Source organism: Bubalus bubalis, chromosome 1, assembly GCF_019923935.1.
Source record: "Bubalus bubalis isolate 160015118507 breed Murrah chromosome 1, NDDB_SH_1, whole genome shotgun sequence".
Classification (NCBI taxonomy): Eukaryota; Metazoa; Chordata; class Mammalia; order Artiodactyla; family Bovidae; genus Bubalus; species Bubalus bubalis.
Genome location: NC_059157.1, coordinates 19116871 through 19132302, shown reverse-complemented (window position 1 = coordinate 19132302; position 15432 = coordinate 19116871). Strand labels below are relative to the sequence as shown.

Here is a 15432-nt window from a genome sequence, read left to right as displayed (position 1 = left end):
CATTAGGCTATTGCCTAGGACTGTAGCCAGGGCAATGGATTGTGCTAATTGGATACAGCTTGGTGTGACTGTGGGAGGCAGAATACTGCCCCTCCCCCAAAGATGTCCACATCCTAATTCCTAGAATTTGTAAACTTGCTAGATTACATGGCAAAGGGGAAGTGAAGTTACAGATGGAATTAAGTTTGTGATGAGTTGATCTTGGGTGGAGGAGATTGTCCTGGTGGTAATGTAGTCACAAGGATCCTTACAAGCGGAAGAGAAGTGGCAAAAGAGAGAACCAGCAAGATGGCAGCATGAGCAGGGCTCAGCTGCATGCCCCTGGCTTTGGAGACAGAGGAGGAGGGCCACAAGTCAATGAATGTAAGCTGCCTCGAGAAGCTGCAAGAGGCAAGAAAGGGATTCTCTCCTAAAGCCCCTAGAAGAAACGCAGCCCTGCCAACACCTCAACACCTCGACTTTAGTCCAGTGAGAGCTGTGTTAGACTTCGGATCTCCAGTGCTGTAAGATAATGTACATGTATTGTTTTAAGCCACCATGCATGTCGTCATTTGTTATAGCAGTCAAAAGAAACTAAATTGATGACCCAACTTGGAAACCCAAAATCTTAAATGACAGCCGTTTTGAGAGATAAGAGTCTTTAGTTCCAAATGCTTGGTTTTTAAGTGTCAAAAACAAAACCATGAAAGAATGAGAAAATGTGTGCCATAAACAATAGACTGAAAAGAGAACAGATAAAGAATTGGACGACTCTGTACCCTGGGAGGTCAGATGAGGTTTTCCTAGGAGAGGGAAAGGAAGTCAGAAAGGCAATAAGGTCATAAGATGCTGTTCATCTTAACAGGTCCTTGCACTCTGTTGCTTCTTTTATGCTCGAACAACAATAGAATTCCACATATATATATGTATACAAATACATACACACACATATGGGCTTCCCAGGAGGCGCTAGTAGTAAAGAACTCACCCGCCAATGCAGGAGACATAAGAGATGTAGGTCCAGTCCCTGGGTTGGGAAGATCCCCTGGAGGAGGGCATGGCAACTCACTCCAGTATTCTTGCCCGGAGAATCCCATGGACAGAGGAGCCTTGTGGGCTATAGTCTATAGGATCCCATAGGGTAGGACACGACTGAGCAGCTGCATGTGCACACACACACATATATATATGCGTCTAAGAATAGTTAACCGCCCCCCTACCAGGGATCAAACCCACGCCCCACTGCAGTTGAAGAGGGGCATCTTAACCATTGGAGTACCAGGGAAGTCCCAGCTGAAGGGTTTTTTTTTGTTTGTTTGTTTTTTATTTTTGGCTGCACTGGGTCTTTTTTTGCTGAGCTGGGGATTTTTCTCTAGTTGCAGCAAGTGGGGACTACGCTCCAGTTGCGGTGCTCAGGTTTCTCACTGCAGCGGCTTCACTTGTCGCAGAGCACAGGCTCTAGGGCATGCAGGCTTCAGTAGCTGTGGCTTCTGGGCTCTAGATCCCAGGCTTCAGTAGTTGTGGCGCGTGGACTTCGGTGCCTCTCAGAATGTGGGATCTTCCTGGAGCAGGGATCCACCCGTGTCCCCTGCATTGCAAGGTGGATTCTTAACCACTGGGCCACCAGGGAAGCCCAAGGTTGGACTCTCAGCAGTTGTAGGAACACAGACCTAGAGCCTGGAGATCCAGAGCTCCTGCTCTCTGGCTAACTGAACTGTTGGGTCATCCTTGACTCCAATATTTTTCAATGAAAACCCCTCACGTGTTTAAATTACTTTCCTTGCCTAAATCCAACAAAATGAATCTTTTCTTCTAGTGGAACATCTTGCAGGGTCAAGGCGGTCACTATTCTAAACATTCGCTCTCCTGTCCTCCAGGAGTATTTGCATCTTGCCAGCTTCCTTACAGGAAAGGTCCTGGAAGACCAACCTGAGGTTGTCCACAGACACCCTGGTCTCTGACAGCCAGCTCCCCAACTCTCTTCCCAGCCCTTTCTAGTCTCTTCTGACTTCACACGTGCTCCAGGTTTAATGTGTGGTCAGTGAGAGCCAGCACTTTGTAGACTTCACAGTATTTCCTGGTTCATGGCCCTGTGAAAAATCTAGGTTTTTTTTCCCCCTCTGTGTTTACAACAGACTTTTGTTGCTTAGATTCCCACACAGAGGGGAAAAACCCAGGAAGCTGTCTGCTGCTTTTTCCTCAAACTCTGCAATGGCACAGCCAACCCCCTGGGCTATTGTGAATCCTTAGAGTTTTGACCTTAGGATGATTTATGGAGGTTGTAAAAGTAAGTTTATGAGGGGAAAAAAGTGCAGGCATGTAATGTGTATGGAGAGAGAGAAAGAGAAGGGGGATGGGGAATATAGACACAGTAAAATCTACTAATCTTAGGGGAATGTATATGTGTGAGCTGTGTGTGTGCTTGGTTACTCAGTCATGTCTGACACTTTGCAAGCCCATGGACTGTAGGTTACTGTCCATGGGTTTCTCCAGGCAAGAATACTGGAGTGGGTTGCCATTTCTTACTCCAGGGCATCTTCCCCACCCAAAGATCGAACCCGCATCTCCTGCGGCTCCTGAACTGCAGGCAGATTCTTTACCACTGAGCCACAGGGGAAGCCCCAATAATTATTTATATTTATCATATTTGTCCTAAATAGGCACAAGTGCCTTAAAGATACGAACAGAAAATTCACATAGACATACAACTGATTAGCAGACATACAAGCAACTGTTCAATCTCACTAGCCTAATAAATATTTCTAGGTTAAAAGAAAATGCCCTTTCTATTTTTCAAATAATTAAACTTATTTTTTAAATGAATCCAATAAAATCCAATCCAATACTCCCATTGAGACTATAAATTAGCACAAGTCTTACAGAGTAAAATTCAAGAGCTTTTAAAAATCTTGATTCCCCTTTAATAGTTCCCTGTAGTGAGTCTAATACAAGGAAATCATCTTAAATATGGCAAAAGACTTTTGAAACAAAAATGCCCAGCCAGCACAATAAGTAATGTGTAAAGTAAGAAACAAGCAAATACCTAGCACTTAGGGAATCGTTACAAAAATTGTGACAGGTTCACTCAGCAGAATATTAGATCGTCTAGCTAACTCCCTTTCTTTTTTTTCTTTTATTTATTTCTCTTTTTTTTTTTTTTGGCTTGCGGGATTTTAGTTCCTGGACTGGAGATGGAACCCAGGCCTCAGGCTGGCAATGAAAGCGGGACTTCTAACCACTGGACTGCCAGGGAACTCCCAGCTGCCTTTGTTAGGACAAAGACAGACAGGAGAGGACAAGGTTCCAGTTAGCTCTGCCAGGATTGGCTGTTTTGTTTTACACACAGTGTTATAAAGCTGAAACCTCTGGAATCCAGGGATGTGCTTATCAACAAACAATGGACTTATTAAACTATTTTTTTACTTAATTAAGAAATGAAAAGCCTTTTCTGGTAAATGACTACAGAGTAGATTTATCAGTTTCTAGCACATTTCCTGGCCAAAGGAGGTGACAGTGGTTATTATCAGAGTAGTCAGGGATGTTTTATTGAATGCTGACTATATGTCAGGGGCTTTCTCAAGTGGTCCATATCATCTTATTCTCATTGCACACATTTTGCAAGGCTGCCCAAACTAGTGTTCCAATCTGTTTCGCTCCTAAGCATTTTGCCAGCCAGGTAGGTACGATGGCCCTGAGGGATGAAGACTTTCGAGTTATTAGCTTGGGGATCCTGGCAACCTGATCCTGGATTTTATTGCACTTGTGAAAGAGGACTGTGCAGGAAAAAGCAGGGAACTGGATTTGCCCATCAGCAGCCAGCTCACCCACCCAGACCAGCAGTCCCCAGCCACCGTAGGGCCTCACTGGGGCTCCAGGAGGAATTGGTACCCATGCTGGTGCCAGCCAGGTGCCCGCTCCAGATACAGGCTGAGACACCAAGTGTAGACAGCAAGGTCAGGGCAACCTGGTGTGTGGAGTCTACTACGGAAGATAGAAAACCCCTGGGAAGTAAAGGAGATGCAAATTCGTCCTTTTGGATTTGGCCTTTTCAGCCTTCTTCGTAGCCTCCCCACCACCCCACACCAGCCCCTTCTTCCCTCCCCCAACCCTCCACCTCCACCCGCAGCCTATAAGTTCACGCCTTTCAAACCAACAGGGAAAAAGCAGAATATTGTCGTCTTAGTCCCATTTCTTCAGAACAACACTGGCAGGGCACTGTGCCCTCCTCCCAAGGGTGTGACGGTGAAAATCTCAACCAAGTCAGCCTCGGAGTGGCCAAACCTCAGAACATCCCAGCTGAGCCAGCCCCAGGTAGAAACCTGAAGTCAAAAGCATTTCTCTTATTCCTTCTCATGTCTCTCATTTTTGGGGGGGAAAAAAGGAATTTTATGTCTATTATAAGAAGAAACGTTAACTTGTTTGAAAAACTGAACGCTGCTGGATTTGGAAGGAAAAGCGGGAATCCCTGATGTAGCCCTCTGCACTTCTGAGGCCTCTGCTTTTGTTTTTTCTGGTACTTACTCTGTAGTTTTGAAATATAAGCCTACTCAACTACAGCTCGATTTTTCAGTTTTAGATAGTGCCTATTGCCTTCCTAGCGGAAAAGCAAGATCTAGGGTTACAGAAAGGAAGACCCCTTCTGGGGCCGGAGAGAGGGCTCTTGTCTGACACCAGGAAATGATTGTTCAAGGATACACACGTGCTGACTAAACGAGAGACTTTATTGGGTGGGGGCAGCTGGGCGGAGAGCAGGAGGGTAAGGGAACCCAGGAGGACTTTTCTCCCATCTAGCTGGTATTATGGTGATGCTATTAGTCTCCTGTCTCTGGCCAATCACTCTGACTCAGGGTCCTTCCTGGTGGTGCCTGCATTGTTCAGCCAAGATGGATGCCAGCGAGGAGGATTCTGGGTAATTCTTACCATCTGTTGGTAAGACATATGGGCTGGTGTCTCCTTTTTGACCTTTCGGTGGTGGCTTATTAGTCCTGTGTTCCTTACCAGGATCTCCCTATCATAAAGTACCTCACACACACGGTTACTGCGATGCCTGACTAGGGTGGGCAGTTTCAGTCAGCGTTCCCCCAACACCAGGGCTCTCCTGCGCACTGCCTCCCACACATTCCACCTCACCCCTCATCCCGCTCACAAACCCTAAATCCACATTTAGGGTTTCCATTCTGGTGACCTTTCATTTTATTCACAGCTGTAGCAAAGTTGTGTATTCTCTCCTCTGAGTTCTCGTCCATTGATTTTGGCCCTTGTGGATTTATGCTTTTTTTTTTCTTTTCACTCCTTCGCTCCATTTTTGTGGGTTTGGGAGACTCATCAATCCTCTTGTCACCAAAAGTCGGCTTATCAGTCTCCAGTGTGTTCTTTCTCCTCCAAAGCCTTGACTTGGACCCATTCTTCAGAGTCTGTGAGCCGATAAAAGAAAAGCTTGTCATTTCCCTTCCCAAGGGTACTTGCATAATTTTATGAGGAAACACTAGATGACAAAAAATATTCAGGTTCCAGGAGACAGGTTTATGGAGCAGAATTTCAGGCAGGAGTTTGGGTCCCTGGAAACTTGAGTGACACCTCTCAGAGTCTGTCTGTCCTGCCTAAGGGTGAGGCCAGTAGGCACGTCGTCCTCAGGCCAGGAAGGGGTTAAGGGCCAGCCGGCAGGAAGGACTAGGAAGGGAGGGGAAGGGAGAAGACAAAGGAATCCGGGTCTCTGAAGGAAGAGGGCTCATGGGCTGGACCAGCTCGTCCCTTCCCTGGACTTGCTAAATATAACTGTTCAGTAATCTGCAGTCCCAGGGGGTCAGGCTCAGAGGAGGAGCCAGGCCGGGAAAGAAGTGGGTGTTGGGCCCCCCAGGTCAGAGGTGAGCTGGGGAAGGCGTCACCAGCGTCTTCTTTTCCTGGACTCAGTGCCCTGAGTTCAGTGTCATCCCCGTCTGGGGGTTTCACATGGAGTAGTCTGAGGGGCTGCCTGCACTTGCCCAGCGCGTGATAAAGATCCGCTGTCCCTGGGTCACTGCGACGGAGGGCCTGCATTCCTCCGGGTTCTTTATCTGGGGAACATTCCTGACTAAAACGGGACAGACCCCAGAGGAGTGCTGATGGACAGGGCCTCTGCCCAGAGCACACAGGCCCGGCCCCAGGCTCGGGGGCCCGCCAGGACCGCTCCCTGGAGGGCGAACCCTTAGGAAGGGCCTCGCGCCTTGCAGAGGCGCTGGGGAGGGACCTGACTGGGGTAGCACCATTGCTGGAAGTCTCTGGCGTCCCCCTGCCCTGTCTGTTTACGGGACAGCCAGAGGTCTACATCTTGGGTCCAGGGTTCGGTGAAGGAGCAGATCGTGGGCTCTGTCAACGGGAAACTTATGTCCTCTGTTAAAAATATCAACAGAGAAAATCTCTTGTGGACAGGGCAGTGAGAAAGAGAAAGCTGGATTCAGAGACTGGTTTCACTTCACAGTAAAGAAAAAGCCCTTCCCTCTCTTTGGAGAGAGAGGTTTCTGTACCCTCTCAGAAAAGGTCTTAATCATCTAGTATTTCCTTTTACGCAGGCACAGCGGTTCTGTTTATGAAAGAAAGCAGACCTTTTTCCTCACCATGCATATTGTGGAGAGGATTGTTTACAACACAACACACACAGGGCTAAGGCTCCAGGCACTTTGCAAACATAGCCTCTCGGGGCTGACCAAGGCTGTGGTGCTTTCAGTCTTGCCACGAGGTTAATTTGCTTCATGGTTTATGCAGGATTCTCCCTTCACCAGGCACCACTCAGGGTTTCAGTGGATCTGTCCCCCTCTTCTCCCATACGAATGGTTTTCCTGGAGAGGGGCCCCTGCGAGGTGTTTGACAAGGGGGCAGCCAGCCTGGAGGTTTCTTCTCTGACCAGCATCTTCTCTCAGTCACCCAGAAACATCGTGAGGGCTGTGAGCTCCTCCCACCTTCATGGGAAGGTGTAGCTGGTTAATAAATGGGGCTAACTGAGTCCCTCAGCTCCAAACTCCCAAGTGCTCATGAACCACCTGAACATCTTGTTTAAAATGCAGATGCTGGGACTTTCCTAATGGTCCGATGGCTAAAACTCTAATGCAGAGGTTGCGGAATCCATCCCTGGTCAGGAAACTAAGATCCTGCATGCACAGCATAGCCAAAAATAAATAAATAATACAAATAAAATGTAGGTGCTGATTCCGGCAGCCGGGGGTGGGGCCTGAGAATCAGCATTCCTTACCAGCCTCCAGGGGGTACCAGAGCTCTGGTCCAGACCACACTTTAAGCAGTGAGGCCTGACCCCAGGGAACCTTGTTACAGAAACACAGAGGCTTTGTCCTCTGCCTCACTCTGTTTGTAAGGCTCCGCGTCCTCCCCATGGACCTGGGGTCTTCCCACCACCCCAGTGCTCCAGGTCTACACCCCTGTCCTTGAACACCATGCTCACCATGCCTCCTCCTTCCCGCTGAAAGCTTACTGCATGCATAGCAATAGTAACCGCAACTGCTCCCCTCCTCATGGGCACTATTAATAGGTATTCCATGCCCAGTGTGTGCATCACAACAGTTGTGTCCAACTCTTTGGGACCCTTTGGACTGTAGCCCGCCAGGCTCCTCTGTCCATGGGATTCTCCAGGCAAGAACGCTGGAGTGGGTTGCCATTTCCTTCTCCGCTCCGTGCCCGTTTGTCGTCACAAATGAGGTAGACGACCATCATAACCGTGATCCAGGTGAGGACCGCAAGGCTCCGGAAAGGCTAACCTTTCCAAGGTCACAGTCAGTGGGGGATGCAGCTGGGGCGCCTCTTTACTGCCCTGTGCTGCCACCCCATCCGTGACATGGGTGGCAGCTGCTAGCAGGGAACCGAAGAGCAGGGCGCCTTCACGGACTCCGGGCGTAACTCTGGAACCTGTGCCTGAGTCGCTGTATGTAGGACTCTACCCACACCCAACAGGTTCCCTGCATCTGGGACATGGGAACTGGAGCCACGGGGTCTGAAAATGAGTGGAGCAAGGTTATCTTCCATCCACGCTGCTGGGAAAAGACCGAAGGGGTGATAATCCTCAGATCATGAGGCTTTGGGAAAGACAAGCTGTTAAGGGAAAATGGGCTTATCTCCAAAAGCAGCCCTGGGTAACCTTTGCTTCCACCTTCAGCCCTGGCATTCCTTTATTTATTTATTTTTTTTTGGTAGAGAATAAAGAGTCAGGGAAGCAGCTGTTTGCTCTAGAATCTTTTACTCTTCTCTGTTTACCACTGTGATCAAAAGGGGGGACATAGGTCCCTTACCTCCAAACATAGCAAAGGTCCAGTGAGCTCTTGTTATCTTGTGTGCACACACACACATATGCACATGCATGCACACATGCGCGATTTGCCAAGCAGATACAGGGCTCAAACATGGAAGCATGGAAGAGGGGAATGTGTCCACACTTGTGAAAACAATCTCGTAAAAAGAATTCCATCTGCCTACGTCTCCTTTTTTTTTCGGTCTCATCATGTGGTGTGCAGGATCTTAGTTCCCTGTCCAGGAATCTAACCCTAACCCCTTGCATTGGGAGCTTGGAGTCTTAACCACTGGACTGCCAGCGAAGTCCCTCAATATCTCCTTTTTTTAAACTGACTCTTAAAAAATTTATTATTATTTATTGGTTTTTGGCACTGCTGGGTCTCCGTTGCTGCGAGGGCTTTTTTCTTCTCTAGCTGCAGTGAGTGGGGCCTACTCTTGTTGTGGTGCACGGGTCTCTTATTGCAGTTGCTTCCTATTGTGGAGCGCAGGCTCTAGGGTATTCCGGCTTCAGTAGTTATGGTTCCCGGGCTCCAGAGCGCAGGCTCAGTAGTTGTGATGCCACGGGCTTGGTTGCCCCATATCCAGTGGGATCTTCCTGGATCAGGGATTGAACCCATGCCTCCTCCATCAGCTGGCAGACTTTTTACCACTGAACCATCAGGGAAGCCCTTTTTGCAAAATGACTTTTACAGGTTTTTTTTTTTTAATTGATTTTATTTTTTATTTCCAGTTTTATTAAGACATAACTGACACACGGCACCGTATAAGTTTAAGTGTACAATGTAACAATTTGACTTACATATGTAGTGATTATCATAATAAATTTAGTGAATGTGCATCATCTCATATAGGTGTGACATAAAAAAATAGAAACATCTTTTTCGTTCTGATGAGTGCTCTTACGATTTACTGTCTTGACTTTCATATATAACATATGGCAGGGCTAATTATATTTATCGTGTTGTGCATTACATACCTGGTACTTATTTATCTTCTAACTAGAGATTGGTCCCTTTTGACCCTCTTCATCCAGCCCCCCTCCCCGACTCCCTCCTATGTCTGCTTCTTTATCATTAATGTGAGTCTTGAGCTACTCTCACTTCATTAAATTTACTGTAAAAATTATCAACCATGCTCATCTTTTTTTTCCTGCATTCTTGGTTCTCTGCAGCTCAGTCTGAGCTCTCCTCCAGGCCCCCTGGGCAACCAGTCATCTCTTGGAAATAAACCATCTGATACCCTCAATCTTTGCCTCAAATGCTTGTTTCATCACCTTTTGTCAAAATCTGACTTTATCTGCAGGAGGATACGTTCCTCCTCTTTTTGCACAGCATTCCACACACATACCTCCTTTCCCCACCCTCCCCATTCCAAACTGACATGAGTCTCCTGATGCTTGCTTCCCTGGTTCCTTTTCCTGACTATTTTTTGGTCCATCATCAACTCCAAGGAAGTCCACGCCGCTATGCTTCCTCAGCTTCCCCAGTCCTTCTTCCTGCCTGCCACCCTCTAGGGTACTCTTCAGATGTCTCTTGCTCCTCACCATTCTAGAAACACCCATAGATCTTTTCTTATAGTTCCTCAGCCTCCTAGGGTCGAGAGAGCTTTATCTGTACTGCTTAATGTCATCAAGACACAGGCAGATAATCAAACAGGATCTCTCCTGGCCCACACTCTGAAGCCTGGAAATTCTCCACTGGGCTCTGCAGGCTCTCACATTCCCCCCCATCCCTACCGAACCCTTCTCGTTGTTTTCTTTCTTTGTTTTTTAAAAAAACATTTATTTATTTGACTGTGCCAGGTCTTAGTTGTGGCAGGCGGGACCCTTAGTTGCGGCAGGTGGGACCTAGTTCCTGGGCCAGGGAGGGAACCCAGACCCCCTGCACTGGGAGCGCAGAGTCTCGGCCACTGGACCTCCAGGGAAGTCCCCCCTTCTTGTGGCTTGAATGTCCTCCTGGACTTCCTTGCATCTTCACCCAGGCTGGAAAGTTCCCACTTCTGAATCACGCAGTTCCCTGTGTAAGCTGTTCCCAGCCTCCACCGTTTCTACGAGGGTCTCTCTGTGCCTCTTTGTTTTTTGATTCTTTTGCGTTTGTCTTTCGCAGGCTTCCCGAGGTCCCTCTGGTGGGGAACCTGCGCCTTTTACCTTCTCTCCTCTGCTGTGAGGCCACCACCGTGGAGCCTGGTTCCTGGTTTTACTTCTAGTTCTTACTAGTTAGTCTCAAGAAAGATGTCAATGACGCAATGCTCCAGTCACTCCTCAAACCCCGCACTGGAGGAGGAAATGGCAACCCACTCCAGTCTTCTTGCCTGGAGAACCGCATGGACAGAGGAGCCTGGTGGGTGACCGTCCCTGGGGTCACAAAGAGTCAGACCTGACTGGGCAACTAAACAACAATATACTCCCCACAGGGCCTGTCTCAGCCTTTGTTTCACCCTGTGGGTCCCCAGGCCGTCCCTTTTCCCTGCTCTTCAGATATCGTTCTGGACTGAAAACCCTGTGATTATCCAAAGTAAGGAGTTTCCTCATTTCCCCCATTCCCTATTGGCCTTCTCCTAATCAGAACATTTATTATTTTCAGCTTGGCACACTGTAAGAACCTCCTAGCTGCATGATCCCATCGTCTCCTCCATTCCAACCTACTGTTCAAAGACCACATTCCTGTCTTGCTTAAAAATCTTCATGTTTCCCCACTGAGGCTCAATGCTTTGACCTACTGGGCATGCCTATTTTTCACACATACCCCACTTTGCTGCTTAATCTTTGCTCATGTTCTTTTCTCTCTCTTTTTTTTAAAGATTTTTTTTTTAATGTGGACCATTTTTAAAGTTTTTTATTGCATTTGTTACCACATCACTTCTGTTTTATGTTTTGGTTTTTTTGGCTGCGAAGCATGTGGCATCTTAGCTCCCCTACCAGGAATCGAACCTGCGCCCCCTGCATTGGAACGTGAAGTCGTAACTACTGGACTTCCAGGGAAGTCCCTTTTCTCCATCTCAAGGGCCTTCTCTCCTTCATGGCCACATGAGAGAAATTCATCTTACCTTAGAGGCAAGTTCAAAAGCTATCTCAGACAAGTTGTCCCTAAAGCCTCCCCGTAGAAGTGATTTCTCCCACCTTTACTTTCCTACAGCTTTTGAGTCCTCTTAAACCTTGATAATTTTCCACCCCGTATTATGGTTGACACACAGAACTGTAAGTCCTTTAAGGGTGTGCATTCTTGTCTGTTCATCTCCGCACGCCCCCTACAAGCAGCATAGCACACGCCACAATGCTGGACTACAAGTGACAGGAACCTCGCTAACAGGCCGGGAAAAGAGAACGTATTAGATAAACAAACACAGCAGGTCACACAGCAGTGGGAGGCACAGGGGAACAGCTGGGCCTGGAATTCAGCAGGACACAGGCTCCATGTCTCTGCTTCTCCCTACCTGTTGGATTCATTCTCCTTCTGCAATCAAGATCCCTCCGCATGGCACTGACAGCTCCCAAGACTCACATACCAGGCTTCCACCTCCAAAGAGGGCCGGAATTTAAGTTGCAGTTGGAAAAATTGTCTTAGAGAACTACTCTGATTGGTCCAGCCTGGACCAGAGGTCTTCCTTCAATCAATCAGCTTGGCCAGTTGATTGGATGACTCAGTCTTTCAGGAGCTCACTCTGACAGTTCTGGAGCTGGTTTTTAGAAAAGAGGAATTTTCATGAGCCAGGCAGGCACCCCAAGAATTAGAGCATTCTTTTTCTCCTTTTTTTTTTTTAAAGAAGTACTATAGTTGATTTACAATGCTGTTTTGTTTTGTTTTGATGTCTGATCTTATTTATTTGTTACTCTTAGAACATCTCATTTTTGACTGGACTCAGAAGTAGAAGCTCTCAGAGAGGACAGCCTCCGTCTCTTGGCAATCTGTTCCTGCCGTTTTTCTTTGGCCTCCTTCATTCTCTTGGCCAAAAGTTTAGCATATTCTGCAGCCTCTTCTTTATTTTTCTCAGTACGCTGTTTCTTCAGAGCAGTACGCGGGCGTTTGTGCTGCAGAACTCCTGGAGTCACGAGACGTTGAATCTTGGGTGCTTTAGTCCTAGGTTTCTTACCGTCTTTGTTTAGGGGCTTTCGCACAACGTACTGGCGGATATCATCTGCTTTAGACAGATTGAGTAGTTTGCGGATTCTCTCGCTCTTTGGGGACCCAGGCGACGAGGCACTGTAGTATCAGTGAGTCCAGGAATATCCTCCTCCCCTTTTTTCACGATGACCAAATTGAGAACACTCAGATTGGCATCCACAGTGCAACCCCGTACAGATTTGCGCTTTCTCTCTCCAGTCCTCCTTGGTCTGTAACAGGAATGCCCCTTACTCCGTAGCAGGCAAACTCAGCCATGGGTCAAGACACTCTGCTTCATGGGGAAACCCTGCTTATCGTTCCTGCCACCTATTCGGACCACATAACCCTTCCATTCTTCACCCAGAGCGTCAGCAGCAACTTCTGTGGCCATACGCTTCTTGTTGAAGGTACGAAGTTTCTTTCATCGTCCACTTCAATGAGCTTCTGGCTGCCAGTGGCCAGGAAACAGATGTTCAGCTTCATTCTGAAGCAGCCGACAGCCTCCAAGGCGCCACAGAAAAGAGCTACAATGCTGTGTTAGATTCTGATATACAGCAAAGTGACTCATATATATATATATGTATATATATATATAATTTTTTAAATTATAGGTTATTACAAGATATTGAATATAGTTCCCTGTATTATACAGTAGGACCTTGTTGTTTATTTTATATATTAGAGTGTGCATCTGCTAACTCCAAACTCCTAATTTATCCCTCCCCTAGCTCTCCTCTTTGGTAACAATAAATTTGTTTTCTATGTCTGTGAGTATTTCTGTTTTGTAAATAAGTCCATTTGTATCATATTTTAGATTCCATATATGAGTGATACCATATGAGATTTGTCTTTCTCTGTCGGATTTACTTCACTAAGTATGATAATCTCTAGGTCCAACCATGTTGCTGCAAATGGCATATCTCATTTTTTATGGTTGAGTAGTATAGCACTCTTCTATCCAATAAATTTATTTCAAACATATTATTAGTATTTTTGTTGATGAGAATTGTGTAGTAGTGCCCTAAGAATTCAATCACTGGTTAGGGCTGTTCTTTGTCATATTAACCACGTACCCATTTCTTGAAAGGGAAAGGCGTTCAGTTGTGTCTGACTCTTTACGACCTCATGGTCTATACAGTCCATGGAATTCTCCAGGCCAGAATACTGGAGTGGGTAGCCTTTTCCTTCTCCAGGGGATCTTCCTAACCCAGGTCTCCCACATTGCAGGCGGATTCTTTACCAGCTGAGCTACCAGGGAAGCCTATTTCTATTCCTTAAAGTAGGACTTTTAATAATTCCACTTGTCAATCTCACTCCTAATAGAATATACACCTGAAAGGAAGAAAATTGATTCTTTCCTTCTTTCTTCCTTCGGCCACAACCTGAAGCCTGTGGGATCTTAGTTTCCCAACCAGGGATTGAATCGGCACCGTTGGCAGTGAAGGCATGGAGTCCTAACCAATAGACCATCAGTGAATTCCTTCCTAAAGATCCTTTAAAATCAAACTTTCCTCTAATCTAGATAAACTTTACCTCTAACTAAAATGGGTTGATGAAATTTCTATGTGTATGTAGCTGGACCCCAGTGAAAAAATGGCATCAAGCTTATTATAGCTCTTGGTTGTTGTACACAAATTCCTTGTACTTTTGACCAATTTTCTCTCTTCCACTTTCATCAACATCCTATACCTTGAATCCCAGCACTTGTGGATTTGCTATGTAGAATGCATGTTTGTTTCTTTTGCTCAAATTGACCATTATTCATTATGAAAAATTATGAACATATTCTTCAGGACTGGTTTTTCTGGGATGGGCCCTCATGGCCAGGGCTGTGAGACTCAGATTGGAAAGTAGGTCAAGGGTGAATTGGTTTTCTCACTTTGAGCTTTTTCACACTTTGAGATCTTTACTAACAATTTTGACCCCTTTTATCAATGTCACCTCCACTGAAAGTCAATAAGAACTGAATTACCCAGACCTTCTGGTCCTTGAGTCCTTGAAAGCTGGGGGGATGGCAAGAAAAACCTTTTATTTCAACCAATACTTATGATTAAGAGAGGAGAGAAGCAAAGAGATGTTAAGGATAGCAGAAAGTGGGCTGTTAACACTACACACAATAGCCAAACATCTATATGAAAAGGAGATTAATTTATCCAGATGATATGTCAAATGTCTAGACCATACCATGAACTGAATATTTTTTTCATAGATTTGGAGTTGCCAGGCTTAACAAAAAATATATAAGATGCCATTTAAATTTGAAATAAACAATGATATTTTTAAACTATAAGTATTTCCCATGTGATACTCAGGACAAACTTACACTAAAAAATTTAGTGTATCTGAAATTCACATTTAATCGGGTGTCCTGTATTTTATCTGGTAGTTCTACTTAGATTAGGTACTTTGGCCTTATATAGACACAGTATGAATTTTACTTGTAAGTCAATAATTTTTTTTTTAAGATATATATACATAGGATTTCCTGGGTGGTCCAGCAGTTAGGAATCTGCCTGCCAATGTAGGGGACACCAGTTGTATCTCTGGTCTGGGAAGATCCCACATGCTACAGGACCACTAAGCCCATGAGCCGAAACTATTGAGCCTGTGTCCTAGAGCCTGGAAGCGGCACCTACTGAGTCTGTGAGTCACAACTACTGAAGCTCGCATGGTCTAGAGCCTGTGCTCCACAGCAGGAGGAGCCACTGAGATGAGAAGCACATTCACCGCAGCTAGAGAGTAGCCCCTGCTCACCACAACTAGAGAAAGCCCATTCACAGCAACGAAGACCCAGCGCAACCAATATAAATAAATAAATAAAAAATTTCAAAAGGTATATGTGCAGAGAAATGAAGCCTTTCCCATGGTTTATCTTTCCACTGTCTTTGAAATGAAAAACTTGACTACTCTTCTAAATTCCAAATTTTATCCCATATGGCTCACATCCTGGAACCCGAAAGCAGTTTAATCAATGGATAAATTGAGTTAATACTCTATTCTGTTAGCATGCTCATTGTTAATTCGATTGCTTCTTACTTTGAATACATTACAGTGCTTAGGCCAGTGTCACAACCTTTAG

General features: G+C 46.0%; 1 long non-coding RNA gene and 1 pseudogene across 1 annotated transcript; both read right to left on the bottom strand.

Moving 5' to 3' along the window:
- Nucleotides 1-4434: 4434 nt before the first annotated feature.
- LOC102394680 lies at nt 4435-11866 on the bottom strand. The gene is made up of 2 exons (XR_006549507.2): nt 11686-11866; nt 4435-5393 (listed from the first exon to the last, which is right to left on the bottom strand). It is a non-coding gene; the product is annotated as an uncharacterized LOC102394680 (long non-coding RNA).
- A 177-nt stretch (nt 11867-12043) lies between these two features.
- Nucleotides 12044-12852, bottom strand: LOC123332611 (annotated as a pseudogene).
- Between the last annotated feature and the right edge of the window lie 2580 nt (nt 12853-15432).